The 19,542-nt window shown below is 42.5% G+C and overlaps 1 long non-coding RNA gene across 1 annotated transcript; it reads right to left on the bottom strand.

Annotated features, from left to right (window-relative positions):
- Positions 1–7,426: 7,426 nt before the first annotated feature.
- On the bottom strand, positions 7,427–8,813 carry LOC129634033 (uncharacterized). The gene is made up of 2 exons (XR_008705382.1): positions 8,474–8,813; positions 7,427–7,993 (listed from the first exon to the last, which is right to left on the bottom strand). It is a non-coding gene; the product is annotated as an uncharacterized LOC129634033 (long non-coding RNA).
- Positions 8,814–19,542: the final 10,729 nt, after the last annotated feature.

The following is a 19,542-nucleotide window of genomic DNA, read 5'->3' as shown; positions in this document are numbered from 1 at the left end:
TCTGCCTGCCAATGCAGGAGATACAGGGGACTCAGGTTTGATCCCTGGGTCGAGAAGATCCCTTGAAGTAGGAAATAGCAACCCACTCCAGTATTCTTGCCTGGAAAATGCCGTGAACAGAGGAGCCTGGTGGGCGATAGTCCGTGGAGTCTCAAAGGGTCAGACATGACTAAGTGACTGACATGCATGCACTTCTCATTCTAAAGATGAGAAACATGAGCTCAGAGGATAGAAGTGGTTTGCCCAATGACTCAGAGCTTTTAGCAACAGATGTAGGGCTTCCACCCAGAATATCTGATGCCAAAATTCAGTTCAGTTCAGTTCAGTCACTCAGTCATGTCTGACTCTTTGCAACCCCATGGACTGCAGCACACCAGGCCACTCTGTCCATCACCAACTCCCGGAGTTTATTCAAACTCATGTCCATTGAGTCTGTGATGCCATCCAACCATCTCATCCTCTGTCGTCCCCTTCTCCTCCCACTTTGAATCTTTCCCAGCATCAGGGTCTTTTCAAATGAGTCAGTTCTTCGTATAAGTTGGCCAAAGTATTGGAGCTTCAGCTTCAGCATCAGTCCTTCCAATGAATGTTCAGGACTGATTTCCTTTAGGATTGACTGATTGGATCTCCTTGCAGTCCAAGGGACTCTCAAGAGTCTTCTCCAACACCACAGTTCAAAAGCATCAATTCTTTGGCTCTCAGCTTTCTTTATAGTCCAACTCTTTCATCCATACATGACTACTGGAAAAACCATAGCTTTGACTAGACAGACCTTTGTTGGCAAAGTAATGTCTCTGCTTTTTAATACACTGTCTAGGTTGGTCATAGTTTTTCTTCCAAGGAACAAGCATCTTTTAATTTCATGGCTGCAGTCACCATCTGCAGTGATTTTGGAGCCCAAAATTAGTCAATGCTTTTTTCCCACTTACAGAAACCCATGCCCTCTATGTAAAGAAGGAGGCACTCATGTCCAGTGGTTTGAGAGATAGGAGTAAAGTTCTGGTTCTATAAATGAGAAGATCAGGATTGTGAGTTCGTTTTTCATACTGATAGAATTCCTAGAAGGGTAGCTGGGTATTCTGTGCAACGATTGAATGAACAAATGAATGAATGGGCAGACTGCAAGGCCTTACAGTGTTAGCAATTCTCATCCATTAATACATCTGCACTGGCTTTGGGTGCAGCCTAAAATCTTCAGGTCAGGCCTGAATGGCTTTGGAGCTGATTCTGAGAGAAATGAGGTATGGGGCAAATGAGTTCTCATTAAAACTGAGACTTTTGCCCTGAAAAATGGCACTGTACTAGTTCATCTCACGAGGGCTACCTTTGCCTTGAGTTTCCTCAAGAAACTGTAAGAAGGATAAATATGAGGCCCTGTCTGCTCAATCATCACTCCCGTGCAGTACCCTGAGGATTCTGGACAGGTTTTCTGGGGTTGGTTATTGAAAGCTCTCAAGGAGAGAGGCTTTGGGCACAGATGGACCTGGGAAGGAATCCTGGCTTTTCTCTCACTGCCTGCATGACACTGGGAAAATTCCTTAACCTCACCATACCTTATCTGTGAAACTGTGTTAATGCTAAAGTCTACCTCATAGGGTTTTTTAATAAGAATGAAATGAAGTAAAACTTAGGAAGTAACTCAACCAGTGTTTATTGACTTAGCGTCCAAGGGCCTCTGAAGTCCCTAATATTTTCTTAAAATCCACAAAACCTATGATAAGTCTGTGTTTTCATTTTGATGATAATCTAAATAGTCAATGCAAACAGAGCTCATGTCAGAACTTCCCTGGTGGTCCAGGGGTTAAGAATCTGCCTCCTAATGCAAGGGACCTGGGCTCAATCCGTGGTCAGAGAACTAAGATCCCACATGCCATGGGGCAACTAAGCCTGGCACTACAACTAGAGAAGCCCCTGGGCTACAACCAGAGAAAGCCTACGTGTGCAATAAAGACCCAGTACAGCCAAAAAATTAAAAACAATAACAAACAAACAAAAACTTAGCTCATGTCATCTGGCAGAATATGACATGGGGTGTGTGGTATGTGTTTACAATCAGATATACACCAAGCCAAGGACTAATGATGTTACCATACGTTGTGCGAGAGTTTTGTAGCAATTTGAACAGAGACAAGCCATGGGAGAACTGAGTCATTTTATGGCACATGACTGCTGAAAAGTTAAACATCCAAGCACTAAGTGATGTTTCAGCTCAGTGCCACATTTATGTTGTCAATAAATAAGCAGTTCTTGCCTGGAGAATCCCAGGGACGGGGGAGCCTGGTGGGCTGCCGTCTATGGGGTTGCACAGAGTCGGACACGACTGAAGTGACTTAGCAGCAGCAGCAGGCACTCATCTGTTAAAGGATACTTTCTAGTTTTCAGTGTGGGAAGTGGGCACTCTTACTTAACCAACCCATTAATACTTTAACAAGTTATTTTATTGTTAGAATAGCAAAAGAATGATAATGAAAATGACTGCAATTTAAATAATGATTGGAAATCATTAAAATAAAGGAAAAACTGTCATGAGTAAAACATAAATATGTCAGTGGAGGAGGATGAAAATGGTGGAGTAGGAAGACATGGAGCTCACCTTCTTCCACAAACACATCAAAAAATACATCTAGGGACTTTTTAGGTACTGGACCAGTAGCTAAGACTTCATGCTCCCAAAGCAGGGGCCCAGTTTTGATCACTAGTTAGGGAACTAGATCTCACGTGTCCAACTAAAGATCCCACATGCCTGAATTAAAGAAAGATCCTGTGTGCCACAAGTAAGACCCAGCTCAGCCAAATAAATAAAATAAATATATAGTTATGGGTCAACATACTTGAACCCCATGCTAACCACAGATGAACAATATACAATAGAGTCTCAAAAACCAAGAAGAAAGGAAATAAAGCATAATACAAAAGAAAACCATCAAAAGACAAAACGGAAAAACAAAAAGAAGAAATGAACAAAGAAGAACTACAAAAACAACTGAAAAACAGGAATTAAAATGTCAATGTGCTATCCTCTTCTTAGTACTCAGTCTTGTTTGACTCTTTGTAACCCCATGGACAGTAGCCCGCCAGGCTCCTCTGTCCATGGGAATTCTCCAGGCAAGAATACTGGAGTAGGTTTCCATGTCCTTCTCCATGGAATCTTCCCAACCCAGGGATCGAACCCAGGTCTCCTGCATTGCAGGCAGATTCTTTACCAGCTGAGCTACCAGGGAAGCCCAAAATGGCAATAAGTATGTGCCTATCAATAGTCACTTTAAATGTCAATGGACTAAATGCTCTCATCAAAAGTTTTATTTCTCAATGGGCACAGAAAAAGCATTTGACAAAATTCAACAGCTATTCATGATAAAAAAAAAAAAAAAACAAAAAAACTTGTCACCAAAGGGAGTATAGAGGGAACATATCTCAACATAGCTAAAGCTCTTTATGACAAATCCACAGCTAACATAATACTCAATGGTGAAAAGCTGAGAGCCTTCCTACTAAATTTAGCAAAAAGACAGATTCCCACTCTCACCACTTTTATTTGACTTAGTATTGAAAATCCTAGCCACAGCAGCCAGATAAGAAAAAGAAATAAAAATTATCCAACCTGGAGGAGAAAGAGGTAAAAACTGTCCCTGTTTGCAGATAACATGATATTCTATTTAGAGAACCCTAAATTGCCCACATAAAACCATTAGAACTACTTCAGCAAGTCAGCAGGATTAATATACAGAAATTTGTTGATTTCTATATATTGATAATGAAATATCAGAAAGAGAAAGTAAAGGGAAAAAATCTTACTTAAAATCATGCTAAAAATATGCATGAATAAACTTAACCAAGGAGGTAAAAGGACTATATGCTGAAAATTATAAAACATTGACAAAGGAAACACAAGGTGATTTAGAGAAATGGAAAGATAGCTCATGCTCTTGGAATGGAAAAATTAATATTGTTAAAATGGCCATATCACCCAAAGCAACTTACAAATTAAATGGAATCCCTATCAAAAGACCCATGACATTTTTCACAGAACTAGAACTAACAATTCTAAAATTTATATGGAACCACAAAAGGCCCAGAATAGCCAAAGCATTTCTGAGCAAAAAGAACAAAACTGGAATTATAACCCTTTCAGACTTCAAACTATACCACAAAGATACAGCAATAAAAATAGTATGGTATTGGCACAAAAACAGACATAAATTAATGGAACAGAACAGAGAGCCCAGAAATAAACCCACACACCTATGGTCAGTTAATTTTCAACAAGGGAGGCATGAATATACAATGGAGAAAATATAGTCTCTTCAACAACTGGAGTTGAGAAAGCTGGACAGCTGCATGAAAATCAGTGAGGTTGGAACACTCCATTACACTACAAAAGTAAGCACAATATAATTTAGAGACTTAAATGTAAAACAGGATACAATAAAACTCCTAGAAGAGAACACAAACATGCTCTAACATAAATCATAGCAATATTTTCTAAGATCAGTCTCCCAAGGCAAAGAAATAAAAGCAAAAACTTAAAAATGAGATTTAATTAAAGCAAAAAGCTTTTGCACAGCAAAGGAAACCATAAACAAAATGGAAAGGCAACCTATGAAATGAGAGAAAATATTTCCAAATGATGCAACTGACAAAGGGTTTAGTATCCAAAATGAACAAATAGCTGATAAACTCAATACTGCAAAAATAAACAACTCATTCAAAAAATGAGAAAACCTAAATAGACATTTTTCCAAAGAAGTCATACAAATGGCTAACAGGAACATGAAAAAATGCTCGATATCACTAATTGTTAAAGAAATGCAGATTAAAACCATGATGAGGTATCAACTCACCTCAGTCACAATAGCTATCATCTATTAAATGTCTATAAAAATAAATGCTGGAGAGGGTTTGGGTTTGGAAAAAATGGAATCCTCCTACACTACTGGTGAGAATGTAAATAGATGCAATCACTATAAAAATAGTATGAAGGTTTCTTAAACAATTAAAAGTAGAACTACCATATGATCCAGTAATCCCACTCCTATATATATATATATATATATATCCAGAAAAAAATGAAAACTCTAATTCATAAAGATATATGCACCCCAGTGTTCATAGATACTCCATTTACAATAGCCAAGACATGGAAAGAACCAAGTGCCCATCAACATATACATACAGATTGGTTTAAGAAGATGTGGTATATATGTGTATATATATATATATATATATATAAAGGGATATTACACAGCCATAAAAAGAATGAAATGTTGCCATTTGCAACAACATGGGTAGACCTAGAGAGTATTATTCTTAGTGAAGTGAGTCAAACAGAGAAATACAAATACTATATGATATCACTTATATAGGGAATCTAAAAATAATTCAAATGAATCTATATACTAAACAGAAACAGATGCTGACAGAGAAAACACTTATACTATACCAAAGGAGAGAGGGACAAATTAGGAGTATGAGGTTAACACCCACAAGCTACTATACATAAAATAGATAAGCAACAAGGATTTACTGTATAGCACAGAGAATCATTTTGATATATTGTAATAATGGAATATAGTCTGAAAAACCCACATAATTATGCCAATACATCTCTTGAAGAATATATCCAGCACTGGTAATGTAAATTCAACCAATACCTCCTTTTTAATGTCACTATTTGAAATATTTGATTGTAGTTTTGTTAATATTTAACATAATCTTTTTGTTTTCATGATTTATATACACATATAGCTTTATATTTTATATATTTAATGCATTTTATTATAAAGAATGATATGATGTTAATGCTTTAGACCAGCAAGAATTTATTTCATTTCAAAGGGATCTATGTAAACTCAAGATTACTTGAGTCAGATATTGAACCAGACAGCTTTTCCAGGTCTTAAATTTTCTGATAAGAAACTAATGACTTCAGGGTGCAGGGGAGAGGAAGCAGAGCCATGGGGTGATCTCAGATCATTATAAGACTTTTCATTATAATTATTATACAATTTTCTCTGTGCTTTTAAATAAGGATTAAGAAAAGACAGCAGATGATCAAGAATGGAATGTTATTATGCAAATTTACAACTATAAAGGGAAGCATCTCACACTTTGGCATGGAAAGCAGTAAACAGGGAAAGAGGTAGAAGTTACCACGTAGTCAAATAAAGACTGCAGAGAATTCATCACAAAACTGCTCGTTTGTGAACTATTGAAGTCCATACATCTGAATATATTAACCCAACGACTTTGTTGCGGGAAACCAGCTGAAAGTCTCTAGGTGACCAATATCACCTCCTATATTCTCCAAGCCAAAACAACATCAAAGGCATTTCTTTTCAAAGTCCCAGGGAAGGTGGGAAGGAGATGATTTTCTTTTAATATGTGTATTAACTCTTAGGTTAGCATCCCCTTTGCTTCCACCCGTGGGCATCACATCCTACTTTCATTTAAATTCCCTGTTTTGGCGACCCTGTGATTCCAAACAGAGGGGACAAAAGTGATGGTAATAGTGTGGCAGGGTCTCCACTTCTGTAATCTGTCTGCTAAGTTAAAATCTTTTGGTTCAAGTAAAAATAGGTTTCCAAATAGTGGAGTCAGACATGGAATGTCATAGGTGGATGGTTAGACTGGTTGCTGCCAAGTCGCTTCAGTCGTGTCCGACTCTGTGCCACCTCATGGACTGCAGCCTACCAGGTTTCTCCATCCATGGGATTCTCCAGGCAAGAACACTGGAGTGGGTTACCATTTCCTTCTCCAATGCATGAAAGTGGAAAGTGAAAGTGAAGTTACTCAGTCTTATCTGACTCTTAGTGACCCCATGGACTGCAGCCTACCAGGCTCCTCCATCCATGGGATTTTCCAGGCAACAGTACTGGAGTTGGGTGCCATTACCTTCTCCCTAGACTGGTTGGGCCAGGCTAAGAAAATACAGCACCGGGAAGGGCAGGCTGCCTTGGACTAGCCCTAGAGTGACCTGATAGTGATGCTATGTCTCACATGCTTTCTTCTTTTTAGTTATAGCATGAATGGATCTTCTCAAATAAGTGAAGGATTATGGGCTAGAGGAGAGCATCTAACCCCAAACAGCAAATACACAACATGTCCACAGATGCTTTGAGGGCAAGTTTGGCCCCCTAACCACCATAGTGACTCACAAGAGCAAACTGTGTCTCTTTCTCAAACATTTGAACTCAAGGTTGATGCTGAGTCAGTTGCAATAGATTTAACTGGAAGTTTCCCTGGGAGCTCAGACGGTAAAGCGTCTGCCTACAATGCAGGAGACCCGGCTTTGATCCCTGGGTCAGGAAGATCCCCTGGAGAAGGAAATGGCAACCCACTCCAGTATTCTTGCCTGGAGAATTCCATGGACCGAGGAGCCTGGTAGGCTACAGTCCATGGAGTAACAAAGAGTTGGACACGACTGAGAGACTTCACTCACTCACTCACTCATAAAGACACAGGCAATAAAGACACAGACAGTTTTATTGATATTTTTTGAGCAATCACTGGGTCCCAGGAAATCCTTTAATTGTTGTTGCTCAGTTGTGTCTGACTCTTTGTGACCCCATGGGCCACAGCTCACCAGGCTTCCCTGTCCTTCACCACCTCCCAGAGTTTGCTCAAACTCATGTCCATGGAATTGGTGATGCCATCCAACCATCTCATACTCTGTCATCCCTTTCTCTTCCTGCCTTCAATCTTTCCCAGCATCAGGGTCTTTTCCAATGAGTCGGTTCTTCACATCAGGTGGCCAAAGTATTGGAGCTTCAGCTTTAGCATCAGTCCTTCCAATGAATATTCAGGGTTGGTTCCCTTTAGGATTGACTGGTTTGATCTCCTTGCTGTCCAAGGCACTCTGAAGAGTCTTCTCCAGCACCCCAGTTCAAGAGCATCAGTTCTTCCGCACTCAGCCTTTTTTATACTCCAACTCTCACATCTGTACGTGACTACTGGAAAAAACATAGCCTTGTTACACCCATTATTTAGTTTCATCCTGTAATAAAATAGATACAATTAGTATTCTCATATTTCAGACAAGAAAACTGAGGCCCAGAGAGGTTATTGTAAAATGCTCAAGATCGTACAAACAATAAGCCAGAATTCTAATTCAAGCAGTATTATGCCAGGACTTCAGCAAAGTCACACTGCTGCAGAGAGAGAACTGTTGAATTATGAGAGGAGTAAGGCATGACTTATGAGAGGAGTAGAAGAAACCACGAACTCCTAGAGCTGGACAAACCATGAGTCAGCCTGGTTGGCCATTCCTGATTCTGAATCACCCTCCATGCTCCTAGATCACATCCCTGTTCCTGGATGCCTTGCTGTGCCCCCAAAATTGGTCACAAGTGTCCTGTTGTGCAACTCTTCCTGAGTTCACATGAAGCCTGTTTTCTTATTCCCACAAATATTCTTCTAATAAGCCTCCTCTATTGCCTTGGATATGGAGAAGGCAATGGCACCCCCACTCCAGTACTCTTGCCTGGAAAATCCCATGGACGGAGGAGGCTGGTAGGCTGCAGTCCATGGGGTCGCTAAGAGTCGGACATGACTGAGCGACTTCACTTTCACTTTTCATGCATTGGAGAAGGAAATGGCAACCCACTCCAGTATTCTTGCCTAGAGAATCCCAGGGATGGGGGCGCCTGGTGGGCTGCCATCTATGGGGTCGCAGAGTCGGACACGACTGAAGCGACTTAGCAGCAGTATTGCCTTGGATAAGCTGGGGGAAGCTCGCTTTCTTGCTTCTCAAAAGCCTAAGGCTGAAGCAAACAGGAACTATTATGGAGCAGTGGTTCGGCAAACCTTAGGTACATCAGAATCACCTGCAGGGCATGTTAAGCCAGATTTCTGGGCTCCACCCAGTGAGCTACTGATTCACTAGGCCTGGGTTGGGGTCCAAGAATTTGCATTTCTAACAAGTCCCCTGGTGATGTGGATACTGCAGATCCTCTGAAGACCACACTTTGAGAACTGCTGATCTAGCGCCTTGCTCCCAAATGTGGTGAACAGCAGCATCAGCCTCACCTGGAACTTGCTAGAAATGAGACTCTCAGCACCCACACATGCCTACTGGGTTAGAATCTGCTTCTAAATAAGGCCCCCAGGTGCTTTCTGTGTGCATTAGAAGCTGGAGGGGCACTGCTCGAGCAGAGGTTCCTAATTGACCACACACCAAAATACCAGGAAGCTTTAAAAACAACACTGATGCCTTTTCCACACAGAGAGATGCTGATTTTGGTGCCTGGCGCCCTTCTCTGGAGACACTGATTTAGCACGTTGGATGTGTGGCTGTGATGCAGGGATGTTTGAAGCCTTCCCCTGTGATTCTTACATGCTGCCAAGGTTGTGAACCAGTGGTGCAGACGTGCTGACTTCGGTTGATCTGCTAATGGTTTTTTCTTGCCCCGCACTCGTTTACAAAGTATGTCCTTCTAGAAGGAAAAAGAGCAGATGCTATAGTATTTTTTAAACTGACAGAAGAGAAGAAAAAGTGGAAATAACGTCATGCCTGAAATCTCTATTTTGGCCAAGATCAGCTTCAAGTTGTAAAGAATCGAAGAGTAAAGGCAGACCAACAGAATAAACTCATGTTTATTTTATTTTTTATTTTTTTGATTCTTTGATTTGCTTTTAATGTAAATTTTGTTGGAGGAAATCAGGGATGGTACAAGGGAAGATTAAAAGCGTCGTGTATGACTTTTCTTTCTTTTTTTAAAAAAAAAACCTTTTTATTTGGCATCAGAGTATAATCCGATTCCCTGGTGGCTCAGGGGTCAAGAATCTGCCTGCAGCTCAGGAGATGCGAGTTTGATCCCTGAGTTGGGAAGATCCCCTGGAGGAGGAAATGGCAACCCACTCAAGTATTCATGTTTAAATCCAGCCACTGTTACTGCAGCACTGGTCTGCTGACCCAGCAGAGGAGCCAGAAAAACACACGCTTCCCAAATGAGGGTTTCTTCTCACAATGAAGTGCTTCATTGCAGCCCCATTTCCCTGTGAAGCCCTTTTCCTCCCCTACCTTTTCAGGTGCTTGTCCAGTTTTTTAATAAGATCTGTGACTTTATACAAGTTATCCCATTCTCTATACCTCAAGTCTCTCAACTGGAAATGGAGAGAGATCCCTAGCTCCACAGAGTGCGGAGACCGAGTGGATTCTCTGCAACGTGCCTGGCACATGCCTGGCCGTACAAGGAAAGCACGTGTACCTGGGAGAATTCCTCAATTAAGAACTTTAGTGATTAGGTAGCTAATGATCTGTAATACCCTCCTCTAGAACAAGGAGAGCGTGTCTGGCCTTCTACAGGAAGTTACAAACACTTCAGCCAGCAAGTTTGGAGGAAAGGCCAGATCTGGACCAAGCAGGCTGGTCAGCAGGTGCTCAAAAGCCAAGTTCTGAAGTCATGAATCAAAAAGGTCTCCTGCAGCTCCAGGGGCCTCTAAGATGGGCAGCAGCGGGAAGCTCTCTAAATCTCACTCTAGTCATAGAATTCGGAACATGAGCCCACTCAGCAAGGGTGGGGTGCAGGATTTCAACCTATGTATTCAAGCAGGTTGTGAAAAGGCAAATACTTCTAAGGACTTTTGAGAGATCATTTTGACATGGGAACTATAAAGACGAAGGGGTTGACGTGAACAGTGAAACGTGCCTCCTGCAAGCCTGCTTCTTTCCGACCTCTCCCTTATCCACCTTCTTTCGAGCCCTGAGATGCATGGTATTTAAGAAGGCGTCTCTCCTCAGAGATGTTTTGTAAGGCCTCAGAAGCACGTCCAACTTTGAGTCAATATACTTTGTATACTGATGAGATACTGCAGTAAACTAATTAGCTGTCTGCAACTAGTTAATTAAGAGATACTGCACTACCTTGGGCTCCGGCATTAAGCAACTCTAGCCGATAAGGCTGAAACTGGCAAAGAAGAGGATTGACGGGACACCAGGGGCTTGTGTGTCACTCACTCAGGAGTTTGTTTTTCCGAGGGGCAGGTGAACAAGGCCTAAAGGAGGACATGTGGGTGGGATCTTCACAAGGCTCCATTACTATCAGGACAACAAGGGTTTCCAACTCTTGGAAGATGCAACAGTAAACGCAGTCCTTCCTAAATTTTATTCTGTTTTCCCTCTTTCTATCACCCCAAGACCTATTTTTACTAAAGTCAAAGAGGCCATTAAGACTCAGAGACCCTTGGGTGTGCCATCTGGAGGGTCATAATTAGCAAGATCTTTTAAAGGTGCCCATTTCTCTGGCTAGCCTCTTACCAAACCAAACTTGGGTCCACTTGCCCCCCTGCAACAAGCCAATCTACTGACACTAGATTGTAAGGAAGGAAAATACAGTATCTACCGCAGGGCCCAGCAGGGAGTACAGGCAGCTAAGGCTCAAAAGACAAAAACACTCCTGGCTTTGAGAGAAAGGTTTTTACAGGTAACCATGGGAGTGAAGGCTACAGGGTATATAACTTTCTTCTGATTGGCTGGGGGTGATGTTACAGGGTGATGTTTCAGGAATCCTAATCATCAGCCTCTGGTTCCAGCCAGTCTGGAGTCTAAATGCTTGTGGTCAGCATGTAGTCATCATCCTCCATCTTGATGGGGGTCTTCGTTTCTGCAGAATAACTCAAAGGTCCCACTCAGTTTCAAGCCCTTGCCCTTGCTCTAACATCTGGTTTGGTGAGTGGGATCTGGACTGGACTCCAGCTACACCCACCCTTTGGAAATGCACCTGCATTGCATAACTGGAGGCAGGGACCTCACCTTCCACCCCAGCCCAGATCAAAGGAAGACTAGACTTTGGTGGGGGAGCCCTTGTGGAGAAGGGACAGAGTAGGACAGAGTATCTCTCCCCACCATCGAAGGAAAGGAACCTTCCCAAAGCCAAGGTCTTGTCTGCTACTCACCCACAGTGCAAGTCCTCTAGTGTCTTGAGTGTTAACAAAAGGCTCCTCATACCCAGAAATTCCCTAAGAGACACTGGCTACTCTCCAAGCTAAGAATCACCTAATGGTGAGTGGACAAGGGAGTAGCAAACATTATCAGCACCTTGGAGGGGATTACACATGCCCACCTGGAGACTACGATGTGTGACCAGCCCCCTCACTGGTGCATGCCCTCTCCCACCACCCCCACCAGAGTCTTCAAATTCCTATCTGGTGAGGTAATGGTGAAAAAATATATAAATGTAAAGAGAATCAAGGGGTTTCTCTTGGAGCTCAGATGGTGAATGGTCGCCTGCTTTGCAGGAGACCCAAGCTCAACCCCTGGGTCAAGGAGACCACCTGGAGAATGGAATGGCTACCCACTCCAATATTCTTGCCTAGAGAACCCCATGGACAGAGGAGCTTGGCAGGCTACAGTCCCTGGGGTTGCAAAGAGTCGGTTGGACACGACTGAGCAACTAACACTTTCAAAGAGGATCAAAGCAGGAAAAAAATGTTTGAAAATTACAGATAGCCCTTTAAGTCAAAATTCTGTCTGTCTCTGTCCCAAGCAGTTTCTTCTGTTCAACACCACACTTTTTTATTGTGTGCTCCCTGACTACTTGCATAAGAATCACTTGGGGCACATGTCAAAAATACATCCCAGGCCTACTCAGCCAGAATTACTGGGAGCAGAGCTGGAAATTTATATTTTTAAACAAAGTCCCCAGGTGACTTTTATGTCTTTTAAAGTTTGTGTATGACTACTGGACTAGGACATTAGTCATAATGCTTCCCTGGTGGCTCAGAAGGTAAAGCGTCTGCCTACAACACGGGAGACCTGGGTTCATTCCCTGGGTCAGGAAGATCCCCTGGAGAAGGAAATGGCAACCCACTCCAGTACTCTTGCCTGGAAAATTCCATGGATGGAGGAGCCTGGTAGGCTACAGTCCATGGTCACAAAGAATGAGACATGACTGAGCTCCTTCACTTTCACTTTCAATGGACTAGGATAGGTAGCTTATCTCATGAATATTTATTCATCTAATTCATCTGCTGATGACTTATATTACATTTAGAGAATGGAGTCTGAGTCTGAGTCCCTAGTGTCATTTACACAAGATATCTATTAGACTAAACCTAATATAGCTCTACTTTGCTGTAAGCACAGAACGGCAATCTAACTTCTAATGGCTGTAAATAATCAATCATAAGCTCTGACTAAGCAGTTCCCATTGAACTTACATGGCCTCAAGCATCCAGCTCTAAACTGCCCTAAAAAAAACAATCTTGACTCAAGTAGTTGCTTTATCATCTTATGTGTAGCCCCAGACATTCTGCTTCTAACTCTTGAGATGGTACTGAGTAGGAGTTCTTTGTTGAAAATAAGAGGGAAAAAGCAGATGGAATTGAAGGAGAAGCAAATAGATCAAACTGTCGCAGGGCAGTTTGAACAGGGCAGTCCACTTCCTGGTCACATTCAGAACCTCATTTTTAGTGTCCAGAGGAAACTGTCAAGTTAGAGGGCCCTGAGGGCTTTGGGTCAGACCAAGAAGACAATTTACCCTGAAGTAGCCAGGGTATAATAGGTTCTTTCCCAATTCTGCTGCAGCAAGTTACCACAAACTTCATTGTTTTCCATATCTTCCTTTTAACCCTTACTTTTTTAAAGAAGATAAATGAAATCAATTATGTATACAACTGAAAGAAAATTAACCTCTTTGCCATTATTTTCTGAATTTAATTTCATTCACATATTACATGCCAAAGACATCTCCTCCGGTGCACTGACTTTTATTCATCTATGAAAAATTTCATGAAAGTTTCACATGTATTTCAGCACCTATTATAAAGAATCATACAGTGTCATGAACCCACTAAGCATTAAAATGTAAACTGAGAGAAAGAAAGGGTGAAAACAAATTGCTTCAGGGGAAAAACAAGAGGTCGTTCTGAAGTATAGAGTCAAGGGAATTGTTGAAGAATAGACAATAATGCTACTAGAAACACTGGCTGGAACATACTGGGGCATAGAAGAAAGCAGATTCTTATTCTACCAGCTGCAGTTCTGCCTGGAGCAGAATTTAGTGGCTCTCCTAAGTGGAGCAGATTTCGGTATATGTCTGTTTTTCTGTGTAGACACCAGTCTGGGATTACACATGAGCTCAGCTCACCATTCCCTGCCTCTGGCCCAGAAAGATAATGGTCTGTCACTGACTATTCTTCATGTATCCTCCCCAAACTCAAGCCATAAAGAAATGTGTGAGGGATGAAGTTTACCACATCCACCCCTTCCCCATTCTACCTTCTGCTCCAGAATAACCCCTAAATGATATGCAGCCTCCCTAACCTTGTCCCAGAGAAAAGGTATACCTTTTGTATACCTTTTTTGTTGTTCTTATTAACTCAATATATCCTGGGTACCCTCCCATGTAAGTATATACAGTTCTTAAATAGGCAGCTCCCCATCTATTGATAGGCTTCCTCCTCCCTCTCTGTGAACTAACAAGAAGCATACAGGGCATCGACCAATATTTCTCACCCTGCAAGTCATCAAGGTTGAGAAATACCTTTGATTTTTTCCAGCACTCAACTTCTGGAAGGGCAATTGGGCAGCAATCCCTGAAGAATCCCCAAAATGGCATAAAAGAAAGAATAGGGTTTAGATTCAGTCAAGCCTAAATCCTCTACTTAATAAATTCATAATCTTGATCAAATCACTAAGCCTTTCTGTGAAGAGTGCTCCCAGGACAGCTGTAAGAATCCAACTATAAGGAACATTAGATGTGAACATTAGATGCTCAATAAATGTGAGAGTTTCTTACCTTTTCTTATGTCCTCCACCTAGGCCCTTTGAATGCCTGGACTTGTCTCTCCACCCACAGGGCACTGGTGCCACCTGGCACAGTCGTGCTCCCTGCTTGAGTCGGGGATTGGGGCTTGCTTTTCAGTCTCTGTCCACCCAGCTGATTTCTCCAAAGGTTGCGCTTTTGTCCTTGCTCTTTCTCTACCTTATACTTGAAAAGATATTCTTGGAGGACACTATTTTTCCTCATTGCCCCATCCTCTCCCTATAGTTTAAGAACCTCATTCCCTTCCTCTAGATGGCAAAGCCTACCTGACACTAACCCAGTATTGTCTCTGCCAAGCTGGGATTTGGACTTGACCTTCTATTAGGTACCTTCTGCTGCTGCTGCTAAGTCGCTTCAGTCGTGTCCGACTCTGTGCGACCCCATAGACGTCAGCTCACCAGGCTCCCCTGTCCCTGGGATTCTCCAGGCAAGAACACTGGAGTGGATTGCCATTTCCTTTTCCAATGCATGAAAGTGAAAAGTGAAAGGGAAGTCGCTCAGTCATGTCCGACTCTTTGCAACCCCAGGGACTGCAGCCTACCAGGCTCCTCTGTCCATGGAATTTTCCAGGCAAGAGTACTGGAGTGGGGTGCCATTGCTTTCTCCCCCTCATAATTCAGTCTCCAATATAAATGGATATAAACCCTATGTCCTCACCCCCCAATCTCACCTCCTGTTCCCTCTCTACCACAGTTTTTCCTTTGTTAGAATAAGACATTGCAGAGCAGTCTCTAACAGCCTCCCAGGAGCAAATGCTGAAGGCTAGGTTCTAGCAAGTGATGCTGATGAAGAGAAAGAAGTGAAAGAAAAAGATATGACTCTCACTCTTCTGTTACTCTTCATTACCTATTGGCTTTCATACAACCACTGGCAGTATAAGAAGCTTCCCCTTCTCCCCAAATTGGAACAATTTATCAGTCTATAGGGATAAAGATAAGATAAAGGCAACTGGATAAATTAGCACACACTATCCCATACTGATGCAAGGGACAGAGGTGGAAAACAAAAATCACCACTAACACTCTAATGCTTTGAGACCAAGTTTTAGCTTACAGACCTAATGATAGCTTTCACCTTTTTGCAACTTCATCTGTTACTTGTCTGAAACATATGTATATCTGATTACCAGAAAATCAGACAGACAATGTTAAACATTCTGCTTTTATTAATGAAACGTCTATCAGTACTTCCTACTCAGTGTTATTACTAGGACTGCTAGCATTTTTAAATATGAAATAATTATGAGGAATGAAAATGTTAATGTATTTTACACAGTTTCTGTCTGTGCTAGTTAGGATATTAGTTCAGCTGCTTAAACAGAAACCAAATCACAATGGCCCTAGTCCCTTGCATGCAGTGTGAGATAGTGTGTGCTAATTTATCCAGTTGGCTCTGTCTGATCTTTATCCCTATAGATTAATAAATTGTTCCAATCTGGAGAGACGGGGAAGCTTCTTAAACTGCAAGTGGTTGTATGAAAGCCAATAGGTAATAAAGAGTAACAGAAGAGTGAGAGGCATGTCTTTATCCTTGGCAGCTTCACTTCCTTCTCTTCATCAGTTTCAGTTGCTGCTGCTGCTAAGTTGCTTCAGTCATGTCTGACTCTCTGCAGCCTACCAGGCTCCTCCACCCATGGGATTTTCCAGGCAAGAGTACTGGAGTGGGGTGCCATTGCCTTCTCCGATCATTTGCTAGAACCTAGATTAAAAAAAAAGAGAGAGAGATAGAATTTTATTTCTTTTGGTAAAGTTCCTTCTGATTGGTTGCAGGGAGAAGCTGTACTCCATAAGATCATTCAGGGACCAAGGCTCCTATCTTACTGTTTTGTCATTCCTTAGAGTGTTGTCCTTATCCTTACGGTCAAAATCGGCTCACCCACTGCTGCATCATATATCAACCTACAGAAAGGGAGAAAGAAGACTTGGAGAGCAAGCTGCTTTCTTTGGGGAAGATGTTCTGGAAGTGGTGTCCGTCACTTCTGCTTGCACACACTGGCCACAGCTTGGCTTGTGGGGACACACCTTGCCAAGGGAAGTGGAAATGTCATTTCTAGTGAGGTCTTGGGCCTCAGGTGGTTCTGTTATCAAAATTCCATCATATCTTGTATACAACTTTTAGCCTACCTTTTCATTTAATGCTTTAACAACATTGCCCCGTGTCATTAGTAAATGTTTCTGAATATCATCTTTAATGATTATATAATGGTTCTATACATGAAGTGGCTTCCTCAGTGGCTCAGATGGTCAAGAATCCACCTGCAATATGGGAGACCTGGGTTCGATCCCTGGGTTGGGAAGATCCCCTGGAGAAGCACATGGCAACCCACTCCAGTTTTCTTGCCTGGAGAATCCCCATGGACAGAGGAGCCTGGTGGGTTACAGTCCACAAGGTAGCAAAGAGTTGGACATGACTGAGCGACTAAGCACAGCACATACATGAAGTATTTTCCCTACTGTCAGACATGCAGGTTGTTTCTAATTTGGGGATTTTATAAATAATACTGCAATTAACATCCAGTATATTAATTTTACTAGCTTTTCTGGTAATTTCCTTGAGATTTCTTTCTGTAAGTAGGATAGTTTTACTTAAAAGTTGCACCAATTAACCTTCTCAGCAACAAATGAGGGGGTCAAATTTATGCCACTATCATTAGCAATAATCTGGTCTTTCTTTTTTAATCTTCACAAATGTGATTGATTGAAAACGGTTATCTACTGTAATTTTCAATTTCATTCCTTTAATTATCAGTGTGTTTATTTCATTACTTATAAATGTTAACAAGTTCCAAATTTTTATTAACTGCTTGTATATATACTCTCAGAGAAGGCGATGGCACCCCACTCCAGTACTCTTGCCTGGAAAATCCCATGGGCGGAGGAGCCTGGTGGGCTGCAGTCCATGGGGTCGCTAAGAGTCAGACACAACTGAGCGACTTCCCTTTCACTTTTCACTTTCATGCACTGGAGAAGGAAATGGCAACCCACTCCAGTGTTCTTGCCTGGAGAATCCCAGGGATGGGGAAGCATGGTGGGCTGCTGTCTATGGGGTTGTACAGAGTCGGAAACGACTGAAGCGACTTAGCATAGCATATACACTCTCAGGAATTTTTCTTTGCCATGCGTTGTCTCAGATTATTTTTCTCGTGTGTAAAACAAGACAGTAGAGGGGAGGAGCCAAGATGGCGGAGGAGTAGGACGGGGAGAACACTTTCTCCACCACAAATTCATCAAAAGAGCATTTAAACGTCGAGTAAATTCCACAAAACAACTTCTGAATGCCGGCAGAGGACATCAGGCACCCAGAAAAGCAGCCCAACTCTTCGAAAGGAGGTAGGAAAAAATATAAAAGACAAAAAAAGAGACAAAAGAGGGAGGGACGGAGATCCTTCCCGGGAAGGGAGTCTTTCTAAAAAGAGAGAAGTTTCCAAACACCAGGAAACCCTCTCACTGCCGAATCTGTGCCGAGCTTTGGAAGCACAGAGGGCAACATAAAAGGTAGGGGAAAAAAAATAAACAATTAAAAATCACGGATTGTGAGCCCTACGGTAACTTCCCCAGCGGAGAAGCAGCGCAGACGCCTGCACACGGCATTAGCAAGCGGGGGCTGGGCAGGGAAGCGCGGCGCAGGCTGTGTCCCTTAGAGTAAGAATCCACCCGAATGTCCTGAGCGCTATCTGAGCGAAATAATTTGGGCTAGCAAACCAGACTGTGGGATATCTACCACGCGAAAAGCCAGCCCTAACCTAAGACACCGCCAGGCCCGCGCACGGAACAAAGGACTGAGCAGAGATAGCCGGCTGCAGACCTTCCCCCTCCGGTGACAGGCAGCCAGAGCCGGAAGGGGGCAATCGCAGCCCCAGAGAGACACTATCTATAAAACTGTAAGCAGGCTTCTTTGCTAACTAAAACTTCTTGGGGGTCTGGACGGTCAACATCTGCCTGAGAAGGTGCGCCGGGTTTACACCCAGATAACCGAGTGGTGGGGAGGCGATAAGTCGCAGCATTGGCGCCCGCCAAACACATCACCTGAGCTGCTCGGATCTGGGAAGAGCACAAAATGCAGGCCCAACCGAGTCTGCGCCTCTGAGGACTACCCGAGTGCCTGAACCTGAGCAGCTTGGACCTGGGAGCTCAGCCCAGGGCCGGCCTCTGATTGTTCCCGGCGGAACAACCTAGAGCCCGAGCAGTGTGGGCACGGAGGCTACACACGCCGTGAGCGGGGGCAGACCCAGTGTGGCTGAGGCACTGCGAGAGCACGCCAGTGTTATCTGTTTGCAGCATCCCTCCCTCCCTCCCCACAGCGCGGCTGAACAAGTGAGCCTAAATTTAAAAAAAAAAAAAAAAAATAGTGTCCTCAACCATCCCCTTTGTGTCAGGGCGGGAACCAGACACTGAAGAGACCAGCAAACAGAAGAAGCTGTAACAGAGGGAAACGCCTTGGAAGCTACAGGCCATAGATTAAAACCCTGTGGTTACTACGGATTACATAGGAAGGGGCCTATAGATCTTGAGAAATATAAGTCAGACTAAGGAACTGCCAAAAATGAACTGAACCCACAATACTCACAACAAAACCAGAGAAAGACCTAGATATATTTTTACTATTTTTACGATCAATCTTTCTTTCTTTTTTTTTTTTAATTAAAAAAGAAAAAATAATTTTTAAGTCCTCTATTGTCCTTTAATTTTCACTTTTATAACTATTACTTTGCAAAAAAAAAAAAAAAGACCCTATTTTTTTTTTTTTTCTTCAGCAAACTTCATATATATATTTTATAATT

Source organism: Bubalus kerabau, chromosome 19, assembly GCF_029407905.1.
Source record: "Bubalus kerabau isolate K-KA32 ecotype Philippines breed swamp buffalo chromosome 19, PCC_UOA_SB_1v2, whole genome shotgun sequence".
Lineage (NCBI taxonomy): Eukaryota > Metazoa > Chordata > Mammalia > Artiodactyla > Bovidae > Bubalus > Bubalus kerabau.
The sequence above is the reverse complement of the archived record's forward strand: the minus strand, read 5'-3'. Positions and strand labels throughout refer to the sequence as shown.